At 40.8% G+C, this 26,587-nt stretch overlaps 1 protein-coding gene across 4 annotated transcripts in view; it reads right to left on the bottom strand.

Moving 5' to 3' along the window:
• RAB27A (RAB27A, member RAS oncogene family) overlaps nt 1-26,587 on the bottom strand; it is a 67,651-nt gene that overhangs the window by 33,686 nt on the left and 7,378 nt on the right. The window contains exons 2-3 of one of the 4 annotated variants that reach the window (XM_033108693.1): nt 22,483-22,548; nt 19,006-19,125 (exon numbers count right to left, since the gene is read on the bottom strand). The exons of 1 other annotated variant lie outside the window; for it this stretch is intronic. The gene's annotated coding sequence lies outside the window, so the exon portion shown is untranslated. The remainder of the gene's footprint in view (nt 1-19,005; nt 19,126-22,482; nt 22,549-26,587) is intronic. 2 more of the 4 variants (XM_033108691.1, XM_033108692.1) reach the window with 2 other exon arrangements.

The following is a 26,587-nucleotide window of genomic DNA, read 5'->3' as shown; positions in this document are numbered from 1 at the left end:
AATCAGGTGGGTCTTACACTTCAGTCTTACAACCGATGACATCTTGCAGTTGCTATTAAACCAGGTGGCACTGGAGACACAGTTGAGTGAAAACCTTTGATTAGCATCTTCTAACAAGATCACGAATGCACCACAACACATTTTAGATTTGATGAAGCCCGACAGTAGACCTATCTCAAAGGCTTTTGTGAGGACTGAATTAGGTATGCATGTAAAGGATAAAACAGCGCCTGGCACACAGTAATCCTATATAAGTATTAACTGCTATTCACATCATCATCTAGCAATCTACCTTCCAAAGATCAACGTGTACACAACAGTCCTTTCTTTCCTAGAACCGTAAGAAAGAACCGAGTCCTCAAACTAACATTTAATATGATGAAAAATAAGGATCTGTGAAGAGCACTTGAACCCAAGGTCATTTCTATAAACTCCGTACCTCCTTGAGGAAGTAGTATCTAAATACCTCAAGGAAATGTCTCCCAAAAAGTCAAGAATGCCCCAATTTGGGAGACACAAATGACTTTCTTACTCAGCTCACTTTTGCCTCTCCTCCTTACACAAATATTTTTTCAAAGTGCTCTCCACCCTCCCTCATCAGATTAACAAAAGAAAGCAAGGAACACCCACTTCCTCAACATGTGCTATGTGGTGATAACTGCCTCACGAGAGAAAGTCAATGATCTTTCTTATTTAAGAACATATTTTAATTGGTTTTTCAGGGAATAAGACTGAAGAGAGTGTTTTTAGTTATGAGCCAAAAGGAAAGATCTCTCTCTCTCTCTCTCTCTCTCTCTCTCTCTCTCTCTCTCTCTCTCTCTCTCTCTCTCTCTCTCTCACACACACACACACACACACACATACACACAAACACACCATAGTCCAAATTCCCCATGAAGCTCCTATTAAAGTCAATCATAGACTTCAAACTTAGGATCCCCTATCATTAGGCAGAGTCATTCTAAAACTCCTCCAGATATGCCAGCCATTTTTGAAAGCCAAATTTTCCCTCTATCGCCCATATTTAGTACAGAGTAAAATAAAAAAGGGGGAGGGATAATATTGACTGAACAACTAGCATATGTCACAAAGGGTACCAGACATGCATGATTTTATTTTATCAGCTCATCCTCCTTCAAGGGAAATTAATGTCTATATAAAATGTATAGACAGAGTAATGTTTTCTTAAGGTGATGGCAAGTAGGCTTGGGTTCAAATCCTGACTCTTTCTGTGACTTGGTCTAAGTTCTTCAAACTAAGCCTCCACGCTTTCAATTGTAAAACAGAGATAACATTACTAACCTCACTGGGACATTTTAAGAATTAAGGGACATAATCCAGAGGAAGCTTTTAGCACATTGTTTGGTTTGTGTTAAGTGTTCAATAATTGAAATTTGTCTTTAGCAATACTCGTAGCTTCATCAACTTCTTATTAGCAAGGAATGTAATTTTATAACCTATTCTTAATGTAACCAGTACCTGACCTTTAGAAAAATCATAGAAAGACATTCAATTTTGGTACAATCACTTATGGCGTCTCTGTTCATCACAAAAGCTACCTTAGCATTGCAATGTAATGATGAGTTTTATCTGTGTAGTTTGGGGCAGTTTCAGAGCTGGCATGTTCATCAATTGAGTTCTCTTATTTGCAGAAGAAGAGAAACCTGAGGCCCAGAGAAGGCAAGCAAATGGTCTGAAATCAACCAGCTGGTTAGATGTGGGCCTGAGCTAGATTCGACGCCTCCAAAATTCAAATCCTGTATTCTTTTCTAACGTGCCAAGGTTTTTGTTCTCTCTGTACCCCTTTCTTCAGAGCCAGGACCCTCAGTTATAGTTTCTTTGATTCAGAAATCAAATGTTTCCTGAAGATCTATTTTATAATGTACCAAGATATGGTGCCAGCAGTGACGGGGATAAACTGCTTTATGACGAAGACGTGGACACAGAGACGTTGGGATGAAGGATCTGTATTTCTGCCCCTGCAGCCCTTCTATCACAAAGCCCTTCCTTCTGGGTTACCCCAAGAGAAGTCATAAACTGAAGGCCTTTCTGCCTTTTGTTGGTCATAGCAAATCCAAGAAAAGACAAATCTTGATACTTGTACCATCTCCTATAAATCCCCCCCTTTTAAATCTTTTTTTCCTATGGTTTCATAATGGAAAGAAAGCAGAAAAATCACAATTTTTTTTATTTCCCTGTAGACTTGTTTGGTATTGAGCTTGGTATTTTTCTCTCAGATTGACTATTTTCTCTTGTGCCACCTGAAGTTTTCTTTAAAGATACTTCTGGCTCTCTCACTCATGCCTTCATTCAACAAGTATTTATTGAATACCTATTCTGTGCTTGGTGCCAGAGAACAATGGAAGCCAATATTCAACATAGAAAATGCATTTTCTTTTTTCTTCCTTACCTTAGACCTTATACTTTTAGCCACATCCTAATCTAAGTTCTCCTGATGATTATACCCGCTTCTTTGGGTTTTCAAAGAAGCCAATCCCTACAAACATTTTAATTTTCCCTCATACACATAACACAACATGACATCCAAATTCACATCCCCAATGGCTTTTACTCTCCAGATGTGAGCACAAGTCACACTTTTGGCATTTATGTGAAGATGTGAAAGGAATAAAAATATGAAACTCAACACAGAATAAATAAATAGAAAGTTTTAAAAAGAGGAACATGAAGTATATTGTAAATAATTTTTTTTACTAGAAAACATTTTGAATTTGTTAGAATGGTTAATAAAATATTACCATAAAATATGTGTTTCTACATAGCTTATGGACTTCACTTGCTGTACCCCAAAGTGATTTCTATGTAGAAATAAAAACATGTGACTATAACTATTACTTTTCCGATAACAGCACAGAACATTAACGTTTTTTGAGAACTCTATTGCCACATGTTCTTTCAGGCATTTTAATGTCCCCATATCTAGGGATCTGGTGGAGAAAAATGTCCACATACCAATGACTGGCATAGAACTCTAAGGTCTATCAGTGGTTTTTAACTTTCGTGTTAAAAAGCAGTAAGCTTTTCTTGGTTTTTAATGGTACCATTGTTGACCCATGCCTGGGGTTTTGGAGGACACACATAATAGAGACAGCAGAAAAGGGGAAGAAAAGTTACACAAAGTGAGGCAGAAGAGGTATTTTATAACGTAGCAAGATATGAGTAGGGGCAAGTTGTGTTTACCAAGTAATCCCTGGCTATAGCTCTCTCAGGCCATTAAATTCTTATACCCAGAAGTGAAACACATCCACTTTCACTATAAAAGATAGGTACTTCCTGATAGTGAGCTCTGGTTCCCACAAGAGACAGCCTTTGCCCTCTGTGCACGTGAGCTTCCTCCTTTCGGTTTCAGGGGCAGGGGTGAGAAGATAGGTTTCTGGCATCCAGAACGGGCTGACAGTGGAATAGAGGTCATTGTAAACAAAGAGCTTGTCCTATTTGTGCAAAGATCTCAGGCAGAGAGAAGCAAAAATGGAATGTTTTGGAAAAATAAAAGGAAACTGAAATCTAGCTCTCCCTTGTCTCCTTATTGAAAGATGTTTGAGTTTATCCACATACGGAAAATTTTATTGTTAACTGCGTTAGATATTCACCTGTAACCATGATTCATAAATGTATTCCTATCGTACAGCGTTTTGTGGTAGTATCACAAATCCATTCTTAACAGTGAGGGGGAATGTTCATGGCTAAAAACTGATAGGATCTAAAGTTGCATATCCTTTGGCTTAATATTTATAAATGTGTCTGTTAGATAGAAATATTGCAGTTTCCCCATTTACACAATGTGAAAAGACTTACTTCTAGCAGATGATGACATTCCAACATAGCAAGTTATTCAGAAAAATCAAATAAAATTATCTGTAAATACTGTTGAATTAAATATACATTTCCAAATACTGCCAGGAAATCCAAACATATCCTCATTTGCAAAAGCTTCCTTCAGGCATTTGCAAATTCTTTGTAAGTATTAAAGAAAAGACCAGGATAAAGAAGAAATAAGCAGTTGCAATTCGAGAGTTGACCTACTATTTCTGGAATGTTACCATCACCTCACTAGGTGACCAACATAATCAAGTAAACAAATAATATAAGCAACTATACATTAGGAAATAACAGGTACGGGGATGATTCTTGAAAGAAGAAAATATTCTTTTGCATGACCACCGTGAATGATTCAAATGAAATATTGGCTTTTTTTTTTTTTTTAATTTATGGAGACCATTGATTTGTGTATTCAAAGTATGTTATTTGTTGTCCAAACCTCTTTTAGGATCAGAATACGGGTGTTTATAGGAACTTATGGAAAGTCAATGTACCAAAACACTGGGTGTTATACTATTTACACTTGGTGACAAGTACCTCTTGTTTTATAGCTATAGAGTAACAGGAAAAGTGGACACTACAGAACATATCATTTGTAAAATATAGGCAATGCAGTGGCAACAGGAGTGGCTGTTTGGTTTGCTGAGTAACATCTTAAAGAATCTGAAAGCAGCCCCGTGACGGACACAACCATATGTCACTGCAATGAAATGTCCAGCCCATATGTAAACATGCTTAACAACACCATAAAGCTGGGAAGTCTCTAAGAATTGCGTACAAGTACAAAATCTGTAATGTCGACTCCCACTTAGTGGTTACTTTTTGTCAGCACATAGAAGACAATGATAACGCATTGGACTCAAGGTCTCCTAAATTCAAACAAGAGGACACCACCACCTACCTGTGTAAAGTGAGAAGCAAAAGGCCTGATGGAGACAAATGCATCAAAGCTGTTCTTACGATTACAACAGACTAAAGCTTGAACACTGATCTTATCGCTTTAAGCCTGGTGTTTTTTCCATTATACCATAAGAACAACACTGAAATTTTATAAAACTCAAAAACAGGACTGGAAATATTTTCCAAAAATGGAAAAGGAGGAGTGCCTTAAGCTACCTAGAAGGTGGGATATCTGCAAGTCCAACTGGTCTGTAACAGAGGGAATTCTGCTACTAACAAGCTCTGAAGAGGTAAAGAGCTGTGGGCTATGTCAGAGTGCCACCAAACTCCTGGGCCTGAGACTCAAAGGTAAAAATATTAGGAGTGAGTGCTGCCACCATGGCCAGGACTGAGGATTACAAAGCAAGCAGCACTCAAAAGCTTGGTATAAGAATGTGCATTTCAAGGTTGCAAAACACAGGCCACCTTTCCTTTTTGACCTAGAAAAGGAGTCTGGGATCCTGCCAAGCCTCGTCCTCCCAAAAGATGGGACATGTGTGGGAAGCCCTTTGACCAACACAGCCTGGCTCCCCTCTTGCATCTCACCTGCCTCAAGTCTTTCACGTGCTACGATACAGGAAAGGTTTTAATCTGGAAACACACCAATGCAAGAAGCAAACCACTTCACTTTGTGAAGGAGCAATGATGCTTTTTTCATTGCAGGAAAAAATTTAGCATGGAAAAAAATTATGAATTAGAAGAAGCAAGAGCTGGTGAGGATCACTGTCCAAATAATAAAAACAATTAGATAAATATCCCTGAATTGGCTGTAACTGGGAAAGAGAGGGGCTCCTTTATCACTGCTTGTTTTTTAAAAAATGAGTTAACAAGAGAAAAATTCCGAGATGTCCTAAATTAAATTACAGCAGGCAGAAGAGTGAGAGAGAGAGAAAGACAGAGAGAGAGAGAGAGAGAGAGAGAGAGAGAGAGAGAGAGAGAGAGAGAGAGAGAACAGTAATTAACCAGTCAATCGCTGTGGACCAACTAACCAGAGAATTTTCTCACATTCATGAATGTTGCAGCTTTGGATCAACCTCCAGGCAGTTGCTAGCTGCCCACTAGACACCATCGCATCCTGCTTATGCATGGATGTTCAGGACTGTTGCCCAACACCAATCAGAAGCAGTAACTATTCCTTCCTTACGGACTGTTTACCTATGCTACCGTGTTTCCCCGAAAGTAAGACCTAGCTGGACAATCAGCTCTAATGCGTCTTTTGGAGCAAAAATTAATATAAGACCCGGTCTTATTTTACTATAATATAAAACCAGGTCTAATATAATATCACATAACATAACATAATATAATACCAGGTCGTATGTAAGTCCGGGTCTTATGTAAGATCTGTTCTTATATTAATTTTTGCTCCAAAAGACGCATTAGAGCTGATTGTCTGGCTAGGTCTTATTTTCAGGGAAACACAATAAAACTGTCCCTGCTTCACCTTTTCCCACCCCACCTCCCCTTATCTATAGCCAGTGTAAATTCTTTCCAAACAAGTTACATCATTCTTCTGCAAGCATATTGTATACAAGAGCCTAACTCCAGCACAGCGGACATGTTGCCTTCTCCCTCCAGCTCTGCAGCTGGTGGTTTAAAATTCATGCCCCAGGACCTGGTCCCATTCTGACTAGCACTTGGCTCAATAAACCCTTTCTTTCAGAAAAGCTTTTGGACGTAAAAGCTTTTGTTTAACATATCATTCTATATTTAGTCACCTCATAGAGAAATTGTGTCCAGGATATTTAATATCACCCTTCCTTTCCAGACCCAACCACTTGCAAACTAGGATATTATTTTCACTGCTGTTTTGTAAGGGTGATTTTTACAGTGTACTGTAATAATTTCCTTGACTTGTTAAACCAAGGACGAAGACCATAGTCTTACTTTTCTATGATGAGATATGCTATAAGTACATATATGCAGGAACTGTGAATGGTGAGGGCTCCCATCACACACGCCCTACTCAGAAGGCTAAGTTGAACCATCAGTTTGGCACACAGCTATTTACAGGCTACTAAGACGCACCAAATATGACTCCATTTGTCCTTTGTTCTGCCTCTCCCACCCCTTCACCCTCACCCATATCAGAGCACAGGTATTCTTGGCCCCCAGGCATTTATTCTTCAGATACACGGTGGCTTACTAAAGCACACAGGATTCCATCTCTTCACAACTGGTTTTCTTTCCCACAGTCTAACATCTACTCTATGACACCTCCATGTTGGTTTCTAACAGTTCCACGGCTAACCATTACCGCTGTGCCACAGCCTCTCTAGTCTCTTTTTCCTATACTTGCTTTCTTGTCCCTCATCTCCAGGTACTCCTCCCAAATTCCAGTTTGTGTGTGCAAATACTGACCTGACACTAACAACCGGTGAGTCAATGAATGCGTGCTTTCCTTGTAACACAGTGAGCTGCCATGTTAACTTCAAGGTATTGGACCCTCCTCAATAAGCTCATGTGCTTCTGTGTCTTCAGGGACATTTACTTTAGAAAGAAAAAGAAGGAAAAGTTTTTCCCCAGCTACACCTAGGAATCGCACCATTTCAGAAACTCAAATCTTTCTCAACACTGTGCCAGTTTGGGTTTTCCCCTAATGTTAATGAAAAGGCAGCATGCTGATAAAAGTTGGTCACTAGTTTAAAACATCAGTATCTGGAAATATTTGTACCATATACTAACTTAGTTCTTTTAAAAACATGGAAACATTTCTGCACAGCAAAGGAAACCATCAACAGAATGAAAAGGCAACCTACTAAATGGGAAAAAATTATTTGCAAATCAAGTATCTGATAAGGGGTTAATATCCAACATATATAAAGAGCTCATACAACTTGATAGCAAAAATAATCTGATTAAAATATGGGCAGAGAATGTGAATAGACATTTTTTCCAAAGAAGACATACAAATGGCCAACAGGTACATGAAAAGATGCTCAACATCACTAATCACCAGAAATGTAAATCAAAAGCACAATGAGATTTGACCGCACACCTGTTTGAATGGCTATTATCAAAAAGATGAGAAAATAAGTGTTGGTGAGGATATGAAGAAAAGGGAGCCCTGTGCACTGTTGGTGGGAATGTAGGTTAATGCAGCCACTGTGAAAAATAGTATGGAGTTTCTTCAAAAAATGTAAAATCGAACTACCATATGATCCAGCAATTCTGGGTATTTATTCAAAGAAAACAAAAACACTAGCTCAAAAAAGATATATGTACCCCATGTTCATTGCTGTACCATTTACAATAGCCAAGACATGGTAAGTATCTATCAGCAGATGAATAAAGAAAATGTGGTATATATAGACAATGGAATATTATCCAGCCATAAAAAAGAATTAAATCTTGCCATTTGCGACAACATGGATGGACTTTGAGGGCATTATGCTAAATGAGGTAAGTCAGACAGAGAAAGACAAATACCACATGATCTCACTTATAGGTGGGATCTTAAACAAAACCAAACAAAAAACCACCAAGCTCGCTGATACAGAGAACAGACTGATGGTTGCCAGAGACAGGGTTGGGGGTGGTGAGCGAAATGGGTGAAGGGAGTCAAAAGGCAAAAACTTCCAGTTATAAAATAAGTCTGGGGATGTCAAGTACAGAAAGGTGAGTATAGTTTATAATACCATATTGCATATTAGAAAATAAAATCCATTTCCTGATGTTTTCACACCACTAAAACAATAATAGGATTCGTAGCCTTTCCCATTGGGTGTTAATGGGAACAGCTGGCTATGGAACTTCTTGGTCTTCCGCAGGTCCATTCTCTCCATTAATACGTTTACAACGTGTTGAACTGCTCCCTACATATCATATTCTTTAATAGCTGAATCAAAAGAAAAGACACTCACATAATGGACAAGGTCTAATCAGATATACTGCTTACTGATTCTCAAGAAGTCTTTCCTTTTTCCACCTGGTCAGTGTGCAGATTCTTAGAATAAACTGTTTGCATTTCTATCAGCAGCTGTTTATAGAATGGGGTGTGCCTTAGGTTTACTTGTACAAAAGGACTGAGGAACTAGAATGTACTTGCAGCCATCCAGCCAGTCAGATCACAGTTGGCTTTTCTTATTGCTGTTGATTTTTAATGTTATTGCACTTTGGTCAGTAAATATGGCCTGCATAATATCAAATTTTGAAGGATATGCTAAGATGAGTTAAGTTTTACTGGAATAAAAATTCTTATAGTCAAATTAGTTATGCACCAGATTTAGAGACCTCCAAATTGTTCACTTATATACTGCTTTGATAAGTTATTTGCTTCCTCCTTTAGTGCATACATGTTACTTGAAATTCTTATAGATAAATGTGTCATTAATTGAGAAGGCTGTTATTTACACTAGCCTTTTCTCTCTTTCTTTCTTTTTTTTTTTCTCTCTTTCTTTCCAAAACTTTTTAGAGTGGATTTATGTGCCCACTCCTGTGAAAATATTTAAGGAAGTGTATGGGAGCCACACTCAGTAAATGACAGCAAGACTCCAGCACATCTGTTCAGCACATGTCTGCTTTCATCCTGTTAGGACAGTCAATTGAGCAATCAGCAGTGAACACAATATGTTGCAGCATAACATTTTATTAGAGATCACGGTACAGATGATTTTATGTTTGGGGAGCTTCTTGTCTGATTTCTATAAATGAGAGCTATTATTCTAAGTTTGGGTTACTTCTTGTCCATAGCAGATCAATGTCTTCACCGCCAGCTGGATATTACTGCATAGGGTCTTAGAAACCTACATACTGTCATTGCAGGAAACCTTACGTTGCCTCAGAAAACTGCTCTGGTCCAGCTGGTTGCACACTTTCTATAGCAAGTTTCGTTAAATGAAATCCTATGTGGCTCTCTAACATGTAAAAACAGATGAAAGTAGAACCATTCTGATGAAAGGAATGAAAGTAAGACCCCACCTCCAAGGCCCATGGACCCAATGAGGACCTAACAAGAATTCTACTGGACACATTCGGAAAACGAGTGCAGAAAGCTCTTCCTTCAACCTGGCTCTGAATCATCTCATTTGCCTTCAGCTGTGTACCCACACACTTCCTGTCTACCTAAACACCTTTGATTGACAACTCATTTCTAAGGTGTACCAGGCTTTTTTATTCAGCAATTCCTAAAGATGCCACCTTTCAGATGTCCCTCACTTACCACAACATTAGGACACTTCTCATCTAGGAGGGAAAATCTGAGACGTACTGGCTGTGCCTGGTGAGATTCCTGGAGCTTGAAAGAATAAGTTCAGTCTATAGAAAATAGTCTTGGGAACAATGATCATTGGTCAGTCGTGGGGAGGGAAGAGCTGTGAATCTAGAGCTGAAAAGCCCTGGGAAAATCTAGACCAAACTGGTCAGAAATGAACCAAGAGACAGCATCACCCCTTAACATAGGAAACCAGCATCCTAGAAAAAGGAAACTGTTGGGAAGATGTTTGTAACCAACAATATTGGTGATCCTTTCCTGTATCTAAATGGACACACTGAGGCCATCAGAAAATAAATCCAGATTAGTCTGATGGACTCAAGAAACTATGTTTGGGTGGAACTCTTCAAAAGTCAAGATACTCTTTGAAGAACATAATAAAATGTGGGTATATGAAACAGAATAATTGAGAATATGTTATTTGTGCTATGTCAAAAACTACTTTATACTAAATTAAAGCACAGAATAATGCAGAGAGGCCCAGAAATTGTTTTAAAATACTGATGGGAGAAAAACTTCAAATTCCCTCCAATAACTTTATCTTTTTCTATGAATTCAGTAAAAAATTGCTAATATTGGATTTTATCCACACAACCCCTTGCCCCAGCTAATGGCTATGTCATGAGGTATATTTTACACGCATACTTTGGAGATATTAAGTTTGGTTTCAGAAAACCACAATAAAGCGAATATGGCAATAATGTGAGTCATACAAATTTTTGGTTTCCCAGTGCATATAAAAGTCATGTTTACACTATACTGTGGTCTATTTAATGTACAAATGTATTAAGTCTAAAACATGTACGTAGCTTAATTAAAAAATACTGTATTGTTTTAAAATGTTAATGATCACCTAAGCCTTTTAGGAAAATGATACCAATAGACTTGCTCAACACATGGTTGCCACAAACCTTCAATTTGTAAAAAAATGCAAATTTGTGAAGTGAAATAAAATGAAGCACAATAAAATGTGATATGCCTGCATATAGAAGTATTGCTACTTAAAACCATTAGAAAGTTACAGGAAAGGAGAAAAGGGCATGGGAAAGATGGGAACAGAATCCTCCCTTACTTTTGCCTTAACTTTTATGAGTACGATACTACTTCTGGGTACCCCTGTCCCATCTCGTGACTGTGTCTCATCTCTCCAGGAAACTTGCATATTTCCTGAAGACAGTCTTCTTGTGTATTGCTTCTCTACCACTTCTCACCACTGGACTGACAACAAGCGAGCTGTCACTCACCTGCTAATTGTGTGTACCATCTGGCTTTCTCAAACAACCTCTTCCTTCCTCTGGTTCCTTCTGTTCCCTGCTGATTTCATTCAGGAATGACTGAAAAATTGTTTTGGGGCTCCACTGACAGCAGCTCTTTTTTGGTGAGTTAAGTTATATTTGCATTCAACTCAACAATGTTAGATAAGCCACTCTGATGTGCCCAGTGCTGGGTTAGCAACTATGAATGGCAGGAAAGAAAAGTGTGACCCAGCCACTCCCCTCAAGAAGGTGACAATTGGGATGAGGAAACAAAATGAACTCATTTTTAACAAAGAGCAAGTAAGACAAGATCACCACGGAGCAAAATGTCTGGTACACAACGTAGACCACTCAGGCCAGGTCACCAAAAGTGAGATGGGCGTGAAGTCAGAGGACCTAATTAGACTCCGCTATTTGCTTCCTAGCTGTGTGACCTACAGCAAGTCACATAACCTCTCCCAGCCTGTTTCCTCAATATGGGAGTATTTATCTAGCAAGGTTATTAGAAAGATTAAAGGATACATTATGTGAATGCATTTTATAAACTATAAACTATTGGGTATACATGTAAAATGGTGGTTTTATAAGACAAGCTGACCTTGGAAGGTCGGGAAAAGGGAGTTATTTGACCAAAGCTTCAAGCGGGAGCCAGGGTGTGAGCTAAGGTGTGATTCCTTCAAAATCAGGAAAGATTTAGCTAGACGATGAGGAATAGGAAAGGTAGCATGTTTAGTTCAAGAGGATGTTTGACTTCAATTGAACAAGTATTGAGAAGTCCTATTAACTACTTCAAAGGCTACAAATGTGAATAAGATATAATTTTTTACCCTCAAAATGATCAAGTCAGACATGAGAAATATATAACTATAAATTCAAGGGAATGCTTATGAAGTAATACGGCAAACTGAAGAGGGCTGGATGCCAACCTGTCAGTGCGCAGAGTTCTAGTTCCAGCCCTGTTATCATCTCTGTGTGATCCAGCATGGATCACTGGCCCTCTCCAGGCCTTGTTTTCTCAAATATGAAAGAAGAGGTTTGAACTCAATGGTCTCTTCCCTACACATTCTATGCTGTATGATTCTAGGTTCAAAATCCAGAGTTTCGCCATGAGAAATTTAAATGGGTCAAGGTGGCAGCTGGTATCACCTCCCTTGTATCACCTCCCACTCCTTAAAGCCTAGACAAGGGCAGCAGCTGTGTAAATGAGACAAAGGAACCTGAGAGACATGCATTGCCACACTGGGTGGAAGAGGAAGCAGCAAACAGAAAGAACTCCAGAGAATGAAGCTGGGTGACCAGGACAGCAAAATGGTGTTGCAGACAGAAACAGGACATTTGAAGTAGGGGGAAGGGAGAAAGCTGAAGTAGACATAAGATTTTTAAGGATGGGCATCACATTTTTGCAGGGGAGAGATGATGAGATTGGATTGGAACAGGTTGTGTGTTAGGGGTAAGCAGTCACCGAGAAACGCTTGAAACCCATACCCATTCCCTATGGTCCCACAGTTCTCTCTGACCTTGGGATAGAGGCAGAGGGGCCAGCAGTGAAAGTTCCCAAAAGAAGGCCATGACTGCACAAACCACAGAAGACCAAGGATCACAACGAAGGATCGCAGCAGGCAGATCCTTTAGTTCCCAGCCAAACTAAATTACACCGGAAGTGATGGACAGTCCCTGCTCTTCTGATAAAATTTCATTTGCAAACATCATTCCTCTGTCATAAGATACGTTGTCTGGCCGTAAGTAAAAGGGCAATGTCAGCAAAGACAACTGGATGTCACTTTGCCTCCACAACATTCTCACCCTAGGGGAGCCTATATTAAGGCATCTACTCAGATTCAAAACTGAGACCTTGCCCATCAATCATATGTGCACCACCCACCTGACGACATGTTAATGAAAATATATACTGGCCAGGAATAACACCGTCTTCCTTCAGCCTCTTTCTCTCTCTCTCACTTGGCTTGAAATGGGTACCACTTTTACCACTGATGTGAAGAAATGACATGCCAAAACCTTCTAATATTTAATGCCTGTGGGTGTTCAGAGGAGAATTAGCTTAACTAAACCACATCCCGCATGTTTGTGCTCATTTAAAACGATACTGCTATAAATATGCATGTGGGTGTGTGTCCTGATGCATGCCAGCAAGAGTTCTCCAGGAAATTGCTTCCCAACCTTTTTCATGCTATTTGTATGACAAACTGGGGCAAATGCTCATGAGCAAGGGCAAGAGACGTGGGGGCTCCAGCAACACAAGGCCCTGCCCACCCGTCCTGAGAGAAGTGGGGTTCGATATTTCCATACACCTGAACCACTTCAAGGCACACCCAGGAGGAGCCCTGCTCCCAGGTAAACACACAGAATGAAATTCCTGGGGTATAGGTATACGCATGCTCAATAATACAAGATAATGCCAAATTGTTGTCCTATAATATAGTTGTTTTACACTCCCAACTTCACATCTTCAACATTTGGTGTGTGTTGTCAGACTTCTCAAAACGGGAACACACTGCGATCCAACTAGCATTTCCTTGATTATTAATGTGGTCGAGCATATTTTTTTTAATTTGCTGACCATTCAATTTCTTCTTATGGAAAAGCACATTCATGTCCTTTCCCTATTTTTCATTGGCTTGTCTTTTTCTTATGGACATGCAGGAAGGAGTTCTTCAAATATTCCTGATACTAGTCCTCTGTTAGTTATAGATATTGCAAATAAATATCTTATTCCTGTTTGTGGTTCATCTTTTTATTTTTCACGGCTCAGTCTTCAAGTAGTCAAATCTATCAGTCTTTTCTTTTATAATTATTTCTCTTTATATCATGTCGAAGAAATCCTTCTTTACCTATAAAGGTATTCTTCAACATTATTTCCTAACGGTGCTGCCTTTCACATTTAAGTCTTTTATCCATTGGTCATTTTTTAAGATATATGTAAGGATCCAATTTCACTCTTTTTTCCCTGAAGGTTACTTAATGGTCACAGTACCATTTATTGAAAAAAAAAATTATCCTTTCCCTAGTGATTCAACATATATGGGTAGATTTGCTTCAGGGCTCTCGCTTCTGTTCCTTTGGTCATTTTCACAACCCCTAGGCCAATGTCACAAGGCCTTAATTACTATGACTTCATAATACAACTTCATATCTGGGAGCACCAGTCCCCTCCGCTATGCTGTGGACATTCTTGATCTTCCACACTTCTGTCTAAGTTCCTCAGAAACCATATGAGGATTTTCATTGGGATTGCATTAAATCTACAGATCAAATTGGGAAGGTTGCCATATTCATGATATTGAATCTAACTATCCATGTACATCACTCCATTTATTTATGTCTTTTTAATGCCTTTAAAAATGTTGCCAATAAATAATCTTCATCAAGATCTGATATATCTTTAAACTTATTGATAATTTCCATTTTTGTCACTATTGTGAGTGATATCACATACATCTTCTATTAATTACTTAGCCTTACTAATTCTGATGATTTGTTAGCTGAAAATATTACATTTTGTTTTTTCCTTTCTACTCTCTACACCTCTTATTTTTATTTCTTGTCTTACAGTGCTAGTTAGGACCTCAAAAAGCATTGAACAGACAGTTCACAGGATGAGGTGGTAAAGGACTCCACCTCCTATGTCAAATAAGCATTATCCTTTAAAGAGAACAGAAACTATCCACAAAATGATCGCTGCTGCCAGTCCAATGATGGAATTAGGTCAAGACTGTCTGACATTAAAGTACAAAACACAGATCAGTCTTAGAGCTGTGAGAAGGAAGCAAGTGCTGGGTGACTGACTGGAAGGGTGGGTGTGGGGGGGGGGGGAGGGCATCTGTCCCTGCAAAGGAATAAGATGGAAGAGGTTATGATGCCTCTAAGGAAACTCAGAAGATGGATGAGGATAAATAGTGCATGGGGACAGGAGAAGATGTGTCCAAACAGAGGCTAAAGAGACGGGAGTTTGGGACCTAGGCCGGCAAGGAGTCTTATATGATACTAATGTCTTTGTGTGTTATCTTCGGGGCAATGAAAAGCCACTGCAGGCTTTTGTGAAGGAGAGGAACATGAGGTTTGTGCCTCTGAAAGACCTTTCTGGCAACCACATAGAGACTGGGAATACACAGAGCATCAGGAGGCTGTGGGGAGAGATGGTGAGTGACTTGTGTCAGTGACAGGGGGGATGAAGAGGAAGGGATTCATTCAAGATACGTTTAGGACGTAGAAAAGTCAGTGTAACTTCTTAACTGCTGGGGTAGGAGTGAAACATAACCAAAACTTATAGCTTGGTAACTGAATGAATGTTATCATTAACTAAGAGAGGAAAAGATGGTTTGAGATGATTATAATTGACACATACTGAGTACTCTTCTAAACCCTTCTAAAATATTAACTCAGGGGCAGCCGGATGGCTCAGTTAGTTAGAGCACGAGCTCTCAACAACAAGGTTGTTGGTTCAATTCCCACTGGGATGGTGGGCTGCGCCCCCTGCAACTCAGATTGAAAATGGCGACTGGACTTGGAGCTGAGCTGCGCCCTCTACAACTAGACTGAAGGACACACCTTGGAGCTGATGGGCCCTGGAGAAACACACTGTTCCCCAATATTCCCCAATAAAATTAAAAATAAATAAAATAAAATACTAACGCATTTGATCCTTAAAAAAACATTATGAGCTCTCTAATTTACAGATGAGAAAACTGATGCACAGAAAGGTTAAGTAAGTTCTCTAAGCTCCCACAGCCAGTAAAAGGCTGAGCTAAGATTCGAACCCAGACACCTTCTCAACAATTAAATGTCCCTCATATCTGGGGACATCCAGGGAGTTGTGCTTAATTGGTATTTGGAAAACTGAACTAGAGCACAAAAGAAAAATAAGGGTTAACAACATGTATTTTAGAGTCATCAAGAGACTTGGTTTCCTGAGGCCAAGGGAGAGATAAGATGGCCATTTAGAGTGAAGAAAGAGCCACAATGTGGCAAGAGATCCAAGGATTCGAGGAAAGAGACTTTTCAGGTGACAGTCCATACCATAGGCAGGTTCAGTCAGCACAGCATCGACGTGCTAGTTTAAAGAAGTCTGGACTTTCTCCTTCCTGTGAAAACAGGGGATCCATGTAATATTTGCTAAGTGATGAATACAGCACTGAGAGCTAAAGGATCTCTAAGAAGATTACATCAGAGAGAAGACAAGCCTAACAGAGTATGAAATGGGGAAAACAAGAAAACAAAAAAATCCAATGCTCAGTTCTTAGATGATTTGCATCTGTGTTTGAGCAACGTGGCTCCTGCCCCCAGAGAAACAGCAGCAATGCAAGCTCATCTCTCAAGCAGCACCCTCATCTCATCCATCACTTCTCTCCCCTCTCATCTCCACTGAATCCAGCCTCCACTCTGCCCAGAGGGCAGGGCCCCCAACACACCACTGCAACACTATGAGCGTAGAAGAAAGCAGGAGGACATCCTGTTGCAAAGACAGCACAAAAGAACGATGTCTTCTGCAGAAATCAGCTTTTGTTTTTAATGGGCACGTTACGTGACTCATCAGCTATCACGTATACTATACCCTGAGCTGTAGCTCTCGTCGACCAAGTTCAGAAGGAGAAAGAAGGAAATAATAGCAAAAGATGGGCAAATGTCTCAGGAAACTTTAATCCTAAAAAGGGAAAACAAATAGAGGGAAGTGGTGAGCATTTCCTCTTTGAGCCCTCAGGTACTGAGGGTTTAGAAAGGGCAGAAGCTGAAACAGCCAGAGGCAGCCCTGGGCTCTGAGACCTGCGAACATGCGCAGGTCCTGGTTGCCATGGTGCCATCCTGCTGGCCTGCAAGGTTTCATCAGCATTCTCTTTCTGCCACAGTTCCTGTCTTGTGGGCAGCAGCAGCAGCAGCAAGAAAGAAAGAAAAAATTATTTGTATTCTAATGGCGGCTGGGTCACTGAACACTATGTCTGGAAAGAACAAGGAGAAAATGGTGAGAGACAGAAAGCAGCCAAGATGAGGTCAAATCCCTTTGGACTATATTTAACAGAACCTGGACATTCTATGATATAAATTCCCTCATGAATACACACTCCTCTCCAAAGGGTTTTTTTTGTTTTGGTTTTGGTTTTTGGGTTTTCTGTTTGTTTATTTTTTGTATCTTGACAAAGAATGTCAGCTTTTTTATCAAGGCTATTTCCCACAATGATTTCTGATAACAGGACTCTGGGTTCACTCCTAGATGAAAAGCATGAACTTGCGGCAAAGAAAACAACGTACATATTGGTGACACACTGCAATGAAAATCAGGGCACCGTCTTGGCTTTGACACTAATCACCCAAATGACCTTAGCACTTCAAAGCCTCACTTTCTTCATCTGTGAAATGATGAGGTCGGACTAGATGAATGTTAAGTGCGCTTCCACTCTCCTAACCTAGCTGGAGGGTGTTCAGGAGCAAGAGAGCCCTTCCAGGTGCCTCTCAAAGAACATTAGGCTGCCCACACGCCAGAACTACGACTGTGTCCCCAGGGACACCCCACTGTGAAAGTGGCCACAACTCAATGGAAGAGAGGAGTAAACACATCCACTCTTAGGAAGTGACATCCACGCATTCGATGAAACCGATGTTAGCAGGCAGAGACCATGTCCCATCCGTCTTCACATACTCAACATCCTGCACAGTCTGAGCACTTGGCTTAATAAATGTTTTTTGGAGGCAAATCTTTAAAATGTGATAGTAGGAAATCTTTCAGACATCTCTGTTATGGTTGAACTGGCTTGCCCCAAAATTCACATACTTCAGAATGTGAATTTATTTGGAAATAGGGCCTTTAGAGGGGTAATCAAGTGGGTGGACCCAAATCCAGTATGACTGGTGTCCTTATAAGAAGAAGAAACCTGGCCATTGACACACATAAAGGGAAGAGCACAAGAAGAAACAGGAAGAAGACAACCAACTACAAGCCAAGGAGAGAGGCCAAGGACAGACCCTTCCTTCAGAGCCCTCAGAAGGAGCCAACCCTGCTGACACCTAGATCTCAGACTTCCAGCCTCCAGAACTGGGAGACGATAAGTTTCTGTTGTTTAAGCTACTCAGTTTGCAGAACTTCATTATGGCCACCCTAGCAAACTAGTACTGTGTATACAAAAGTAGGAAGAATTATATCGTGAAATGTCCCATCACATTCATCACCCAGACCTTATACTCCTGCATACTGTCTCTAATCATCCCTAAAATATATGAACTTTTCTTACATAACCACAATGCCATTACCAAACCTAACAAAATGAACAATTTGAAGGCAAATTTAATTCATAGGAGAAATACACCTTATACTAAAACACATGTGTAACGTAAAGCTTTCCTCCATTAAAGTTATTTACAATATCAAAAACAAAATCTTGAATTTTCGTGGATAAGATCCTCAGACACTGAACAAGACTCTCAGAACAATTCAATTCCTTAATTAGCTCTTATTCAACGTATTACCCGAGGAGGAAAAAAAACCTGTGACTTTATTAAAGTACAGAAAAGAAAGGAAAAATGCTGTTAGCATTCAAACCCACTCTCTGGTAATTGAAAATGCACTTTTCAAACTTAAACCAAGAAATTTAGCGGACGTCTTGAAGTCTTTGGTTTAAAAACACACTAACACGTGCAATGGTATTCTAGGTTAAATTGCACCTATTTTAAGTTCCTCAAAATTGGTGTGGCAGAACTCAAACCTCTACCAAAAAGAGAAAAGGAAAAAAGGAGATAAATGTAAAACCATACCTTGACAAAGTAGGAACTGTTGGTTGTTAGTTTCTAAGACTTTAGAAACCGGAGTTCCCAACACTTCAACAATTAGACAAGTTGCAATCACATGTCCTCTTCAAAAAGGTTACTTTTTGTCTAATGCAAAGAGAAATATTAAAGTCAGAATAGCCTACTTACAAAAGTTCTTCAAAAGAGTCTTTTGAAAGCAGTTTGCTCCATTAACTTTCAAAACCAGTCATCCCTCTAAAAACCCACAATCCAGCTAATTAGTCTCAGCTGTTCGTCATATGGTCTGCAGACCAGTCAAGTGATTTTACCCTTTCAAGCTTACTAAAACCTAATTTGACTGGCCTCTCAGGCAGAAAGCAGCTGTATTGACCTCTTCTAGAGTTAGAAGACTAGTACTTCAAGACTTGTCTTTTCCCCAATCAAAAAAGTTGAACATCTGGTTTCTTAAGAAAACATCTTTAAAAGTATCTCATTCTCAAGCCCTCCAAAGGTTACACTAATATTGTTTCTTTGCAAATACAATGCCTGATCCAAACAAACAATAAAGGAGATCAAATGAAGTGGCAGAAGGGATGGGGCTTAGATGACTTACCAGGACTCTCACTACTGGCCAGACCCATCAGTAAAACTGTTTGAAGGAGGAAGTGGGGGCACCCAGATATCTTGCTAGCATCTCAAATTCAACATGTCCTGCCATTGACTTACCTGCTTTGCTCCTCTCCCCAGACCCTGCTTCAGACCCACTTCTCTCCCTGTGTCTTGAGTAACACAACCCCACACACATCCAGCTAGAAATCTGATTGTAATGCAGGGTCTCTGGCCTCGCTCCTTGCATAAGAACGCAGGATACGGAGAGGCCCAAAAGGAACACCCATGGAGCCATGGATGGGGGAGTCATACCACTATAGTCTCACTGGCAGCTGAGTTGGAGACACAGGAAGCAGGCTCCATGCGATGCGCAATTCGCCGTCCGCTTCTCTGCCAACCAACCAACCCACCCCTAGCGTAGCGATGGAAGTTATATTAGTGGCTAATGGCTAATGGCTAACCGGCAACAGCTGATGGCCACCCAGCCACAGTGGATGGCCACCTGATTACAGCTAATGGCCATCTAATAACCGAGTCAGCACCTTTCTACATGAGGCCGAGAGCCTGGAAAGCGCTCTCTGGGACTCTGTCTCCACAATGATGGCCCTCATAGACTCCTCCTTCTCTTCCTCTCCCACTTCCAGTTGACGACCTGTCCTGAGGATCTTTTCTCCTTTGGCCCTTATTCCAAGTTTTTATTATTTCTCACGTAAATGGCTACAATCAACCACCTGGCTTTCTGGTTCCCACCTGGCCTCAACACTAATCCATTCTCCACACCATAGCCCAAGTGATCTTTCCAAAAGGCAAACAGGGGTCCATCACTCTCCATAAAACCTGCCAATGGCTCTCCACAGCTTCCACAATGAAATCCCCACTCCTCGAGCCTTCTGCCTTCATTCCCACCTACCACTCCCTGCCTCTTGCCTCCAGCCACCAGAACTATTTGTAATTCTCAAACCAGTGGTTTTCAAAATGTGAAATCAGCATCATCGCATCACCTGGGGAATTGTTAAAAGTGCACATTCCTGGGCCCACCCCAGGCCTACTGAATCAGAATTTCTAAAGATGGGCACAGCAGTCTGTGTTTTAACAAGGCCACCAGGTGATTCTGGTAAATGGCACGTGAGAGCCACTGCTCTGAACCCACCAAGCTCTGTTCACCCAGAGACTTAGACCTTTGGCTCCTTGTGAGGAGCGGTGCTGAGTTAGATGTCCCTTCTCCACATGTACTCTTTCCTCGAACTGGTCAACCCTGTATGATAAACATCCAACTTATTTAGTGTTGGTTGGTGAATATCTTGATGACAGGAATTGTGTTTGAATTCATTCATTTATCCCATAGGCAATTGTTGAACACTTACCTGTCACTGCGATAGACGCTGGACAGAAAATTAATGACTCTATGCTTTGCCTTTAGGGAAAACCACTCTCTCACTTCGGCAGCTGAAAGTGTCACTGAAGACTCATCCTCTACAATCTACAAAATGCCATCACCAACCTCAAGAACTGTGGGCAACTAAAAAAGCCTGAACATAACCAGTATGACACACAAGTTTTGGTTCGAGTGTCATACTGACTCAGATGGACAGACATAGTTTATAAAGGGGGAAAGGATGCATTTTCGTGAAAATTTATGTACTCCTCTTTATTATCTCACAGAAAACTCTAGGATTTGAAAAATAATTTAGTATGGGAATGTACCAAGATTTTTAAATCCCAGATGAAAATTCATTAGAGTTAGCTTAGTCTAATTAGAGTGTGTCATGCAGGGTCTCAGATCCCGCCCCCAGCACAAGAATGCAGGATATGGTGAGGCCAAAAAGGAACACCAATGGAGCCATGGATGGGGGTTCATACCACTATTTCTCGCTGGCGGCTGGGTTGGAGATACAGGAAGCAGGAGTCACACGACCCGCAATCTGTTGTCCACTTCTCTGCCAACCAACCCACAACCAACCCCCCAGTGTAGCCACGGAAGTTATATTAGTGGCTAATGGCCACCCAGCCACAGCAGATGGACATCTGATTATAGCTGATGGCCAGCTAATAACCGAGACAGCACATTTCCACATGAGGCCAAGAGCCTGGGAACTGCTTTCTGGGACTCTGTCCCCACAGAGTAGAAATTAAGTACAATTTCATATTAGTGCTTCTCAACCATCAGCGTGCAGAGGACTCTCCTAGGCATTTTGTGACAATGCTAATTCTGATTTAACAACAGGTCTGGGTGAGGCCCAGGATTCTGTATTTCTAACAAGCAGTCAGGTAATGCCCAGGTAATACTAATGCTCCTAGTCCTAGAATTACACTTTGAGCAGCAAATAAAATTTAGACAGCCCCATTTTTCATACAACTATGGGTCTTCCCAGTGGAGTAACGAAAATACCCCTTTGCATGGAAAGCTTTCTAAACTGTCTTTCAAACTTCAGGATAAAGATGGCACACAAAACACACACATTGAATTCTGCTGCCTCCTCAAATCTCACTAATATAACAACAAAGGGAATTTTATTTCTTTTAGACATAAATTCACAAGGACAAACAGAAAGTGAGTGGAAATAAGAGCAACAAAATACGGAAAGATGGACAAAAGGTAACCAATAGCAGACCAGGAAAGTTGACTGATCTGCCAGCAAGGAAAACCAAGAAGCAACTCAACACAGACTCTCCAGAAAGGCTCAGGCCTTTGGAGCTAAAAATGGTGGCAGTCTGCTTTGATGCCAGTCTTGTGACGCCTCCATTCCAGCACAAATGAAACCAGACTCTGGCGAGAGTAACACGCTGAGAGGCAAACTCTTGGAGGCTCTCAGAGGCAACTTCAGTGGGGACAGTAGAGACAGGAGAGGCAGTGAGAAGTTACACAGAAAATGCTGAGACACCGCCGCCTCCCACCTCCGCACTAACTTCCAGAATGCAGGTGTTCTCCTCAGACAGGTGTTCAAATGATCTCTGGACAATCTGCAGAACAAAGGAGGGAAGGCATAAAGATAAAAAAAAGGACTGCTCAGAACACACTGGGCTTACTTCCTAACTATAACTGTGGGCCCACTCAGGGTAACCAACCGTCCCAGTTTACCCCAAACTGTCTGAGTTTTAGCACTGGAAGTCCTGAATCCCCGGAAACCTCAATCCCAGCACTGGACAAATTACTTAATCCTTTTGAGCCTGTTTCATCGTCTATAAAATGAAGGATAACATCTACTTTGAAAGTATGTTGAGAATTAAATGAGAGAATTTTGTATACTTCCTGAAACACAGTACACTCTCAATAAATGGTAACTACTGTACTCAATTATTATCAACTCTAATATCCGTGGCAAAACAAATTATTCTTAGAAACCTAACGTGTATCTTGGTCATTTTCTTACTGGCAAAAATAACTTGCCTTATATACAGTGGATCCCAGCAAGCTGAAATGTTTCGCTTTTGTGAATTTCCTTCCACCCTTGTCCACAATTTGTGTCAGGAACCAAGGCATATTAAAGGAATTTCATGTTTCAACATTGCTGACTTCTGTGCTGGGCAAAGGGCCTGATAGGTTTCTACCATCTTTTGATACACCTCTCTTTTTTACACAATGGAAGCCTTAGAGTTTCTATGTGAGTAGCTGCTTCTAAACTTTTGGACAGAAATCACCATGCCACCTCACAAAATAAGACATCAGGCATCATACCTGAGATTCTTTTTTAAACTTGCATCTTACTTTTTTCCTTCCTAATGGCACCAAATCATTGTCTCTAATGGACTGACAACTCTTTCACTAAATATGTCCATTCCATCCCTGATAAAGAAAGGCTCTTATCCTCAAACAGATGAAACATCATTTCTGACCTCAAAAGCTGAAGTAACTCAGGACTGGATAGATATTAATTACAGCCTGGAGATAATTGCTCACATCTGTGCACCCCACCAATACAAGGGTGAAGTTGCTATAAGAAAAGTTGCACAATTTGGTGTAGATAACGGAAAGGATCAGAAGTTACTCAAAGCCAAAACATGGCCTAAGAACCCTCTAAGAGGCAGCAGAGAGAGCATGAACAGCCAGGCATACAAGAGACGTCTCTACGTGGGCTCTCAAGCTCGCTCATCCCATGGTCATATTTCTTCTGCTGAAGTCCCCACCCAGTGCCCAAGGCCTGCGGGCGCAAAACACTGGAGAACTACAAAATCTCAGAGAAGCCTTGAGGGACATCTGGTCCAACCACTGTGGAAAGAGCAAACAGATCCAGGGCTGAATTTCTCCATGTCTGGTCTGATACTAGTGGCAACAGGGTCAGCTGGGGTGATCGCCTGATGAAAATACAAACTCCTGGGTTCCATCTGAACTCGGATCTCTGAGAGGGAGGCTCAGGCATTTATTTGCATTTATAACAAGCTTCCCAGGAGATTCCTGGTTATGTATAAGGTTTGAGAGCAGCTGCCATAGGGAGAAAACAGCAAAATGTACAATAACTAGGTAAATAACCTAAAGGAAAGGCCAAGTTTAACCTCTGCCAGCCTCAGTTCCCAACGTGTAAAAGAGGGATAAAAATACATACGTAGCAGGATGGTTATGAGAATTAAGTGAGATAACAAGTAATAGCCTCAAGCAGGGTGCCTCACACACAGCAGGTGTTCAAATGAAGTATTAGTCCATTCCCCCTCCTTTCTGGGGGATGGCATTCTAATGAAGATTTACAACCATAGTCCCTGTTTTGAATAAATGTCACCAAGGAAAGCAGATGGCTGGCTTAAGTGGAGGCCTCAATGTTAATGAGTCACCAACTAAAAGGCCGAGGCCAGCAGTTCTAACCAATGGTTGGCTTGTAAAACGTCCCTTTGAACAGTGGTTCTCAAGCTTCCCTGTACATCAGAATCACCTGGATGGCTTTCACATACACTTGGGCCCCATCTCCAGAGTTTCTGACTCGGTAGGTAGGTCTGGGGTGGGGCTGAGAATCTGCATTTCTAACAAGTTCCCAGATCGTGTTGGCGTTGTTGGCCTCAGAACCACATTTTGATCATCACTCTACAGCCCCAGGATCTAAAATCTAAGTGATCTGACACTGGGTGATAAATTAAAAAAAAAAAGAAAAGAAAACTACCCATATGCTGTATGCATTTCCTGTTTGACAGGAGACTGGTTAGTTACATATAAATAAAGAAAAAAGTACTAAACCAACAATTTCCGAGGCTGTGCTGAGTCTTACGAAGAGTCTTTCTTGTTATATTTTTTTAACAGCACAGAGAGAAGATTGGGAGAGTCGAGTGTCAACTGCCCGCTCACCAGATGTGTGGCCCTGCGTGAGGCACATGATTTCTTTGAACCTCGGTTATTGACCTGGGAACAGAGATGGGCTCGGTCACTGGTTCCCAAACCTGGTTGTGCACCATCGATCACTATAGCAGCATTTTAAATAAAACATGGGTTCCCTACACCTAACACCAAACCTATAAAAGTGAGAATCTCCAAAGAAGAAACTGAAAAATATGTTGTTTTTAAAAGGCATGTTTTAAATAAAATCTCCCTATGTGATTTTCCAGGGCAGCCAGTTTTGAGGAGCCATTACCATGTGATTTTTCAGGGCTTTTCCAGCACTAGAGCTCTCCTTTTGGTTTCTAACTCCCTGTGCCCTGAGTCTGTATTTACCAAGTAGCCTTCTCCTTTCATATTTGCGTCCCATGGAGTTTTTACTATAGGTAGTCCTCAAAGCAAAGAATCCAGTTCCATTTCTCATGTATCAATAAACTGGCATTCTGGTTTTAGTTTAAAAAATAAAGTCCAACGTATAGGACAAAACAGGAATTACATAGGGCTGAATCTACCAAGCAATCTTCTCTAACACCATCTGCTTACTTACTCTGTCATTCATACATTATTAACTTAGAAGCATCTACCATGCGCCAGGCATTATTCTAGGTCCTAAGCATATAGTAGTTCACAAACAAACAAACCAAAGTCCCAAACGGAGAGAACAGTTTAGCAAGAAGAGACAAACAATAAATAAGTGAACAGAAAGATAAAATAATTTCAAAATTGCTTTGAAGACAATAACACACAATAATAGAATAGAGAGTGACTGCAGGCTCCTTTCCCCAGAGTGATCAGGGAAGGCCTCTTTGAGGGGGTGACATCTGAAATTAAATCTGAATGCTGCCGCGATCAGCCAGGTGAGGATTGGGAGAAAAAGAACTGAGGAAGAGTTAAGGAAAAGCACAAAGGCTCTGAGGGAGGAATGAGCTTGGCATTTCCAAGGAACAGAAAGGAAGTAGATGAGGCTAGAAGATGGAGGCACAGGGATGAGCGGAGGTGATGGAGGCCAGCAAGGCTCATATCACAGAGACCCTCACAGACCAGGGTTAGAATATTTGGATATTATACCAACAGCAGTGGGAAGTGACTGAGGAATTTTAAACAGAAGAAGGATATGATCTGATTTACATTTTTTTATACATCACTAGCTTTGTGTGAGGAATGGGCTGGGAGAGGAGGTGGGGGACGAGTGCATGATGGGGGCAAGAGTGGGACCAGAAAAGCATCAATACAGGCAAGAAATGGTAGTCTTTAACTGGTAGCTGGCACATAGCCATAGCGGGCTCAAAGATATTTCTGGACTGCTTTAACATCGGTGAAAATCATAATATACTGTTTCACTTCCGGTGATAATTATTTCAGAAGCGTTCAAAGAAACACTGGTTGTTAGTAAAGTTCCATCTGAAAGTCACTTCCTTTGAGCAACAAAACAACACAATTTTGGATTACCCATTTTACAACTGGTTAAAATCAAGAAATGTTCACATAGCGGCATAGAAATAACACAGGGCAAGCAGTAGACCTATCTTCCAGAACCTTTTCTGCCATCAGTTAGCCATGCGACCTTGGGCACAGCTCTGAACCTCTGAGGTGCAGGGGAGGCTGGCCTACATGGTTTCTAACGTGCTACTGGCCCTTAAGTTACACGATGCTAGGAGTGTAACCAATGAGGTTTCCTAACTGGGGGGTAAAATGGGCTGATGA

The sequence above is a fragment of the Rhinolophus ferrumequinum genome, chromosome 6 (genome assembly GCF_004115265.2).
Source record: "Rhinolophus ferrumequinum isolate MPI-CBG mRhiFer1 chromosome 6, mRhiFer1_v1.p, whole genome shotgun sequence".
Taxonomy (NCBI): domain Eukaryota; kingdom Metazoa; phylum Chordata; class Mammalia; order Chiroptera; family Rhinolophidae; genus Rhinolophus; species Rhinolophus ferrumequinum.
The sequence above is the reverse complement of the archived record's forward strand: the minus strand, read 5'-3'. Positions and strand labels throughout refer to the sequence as shown.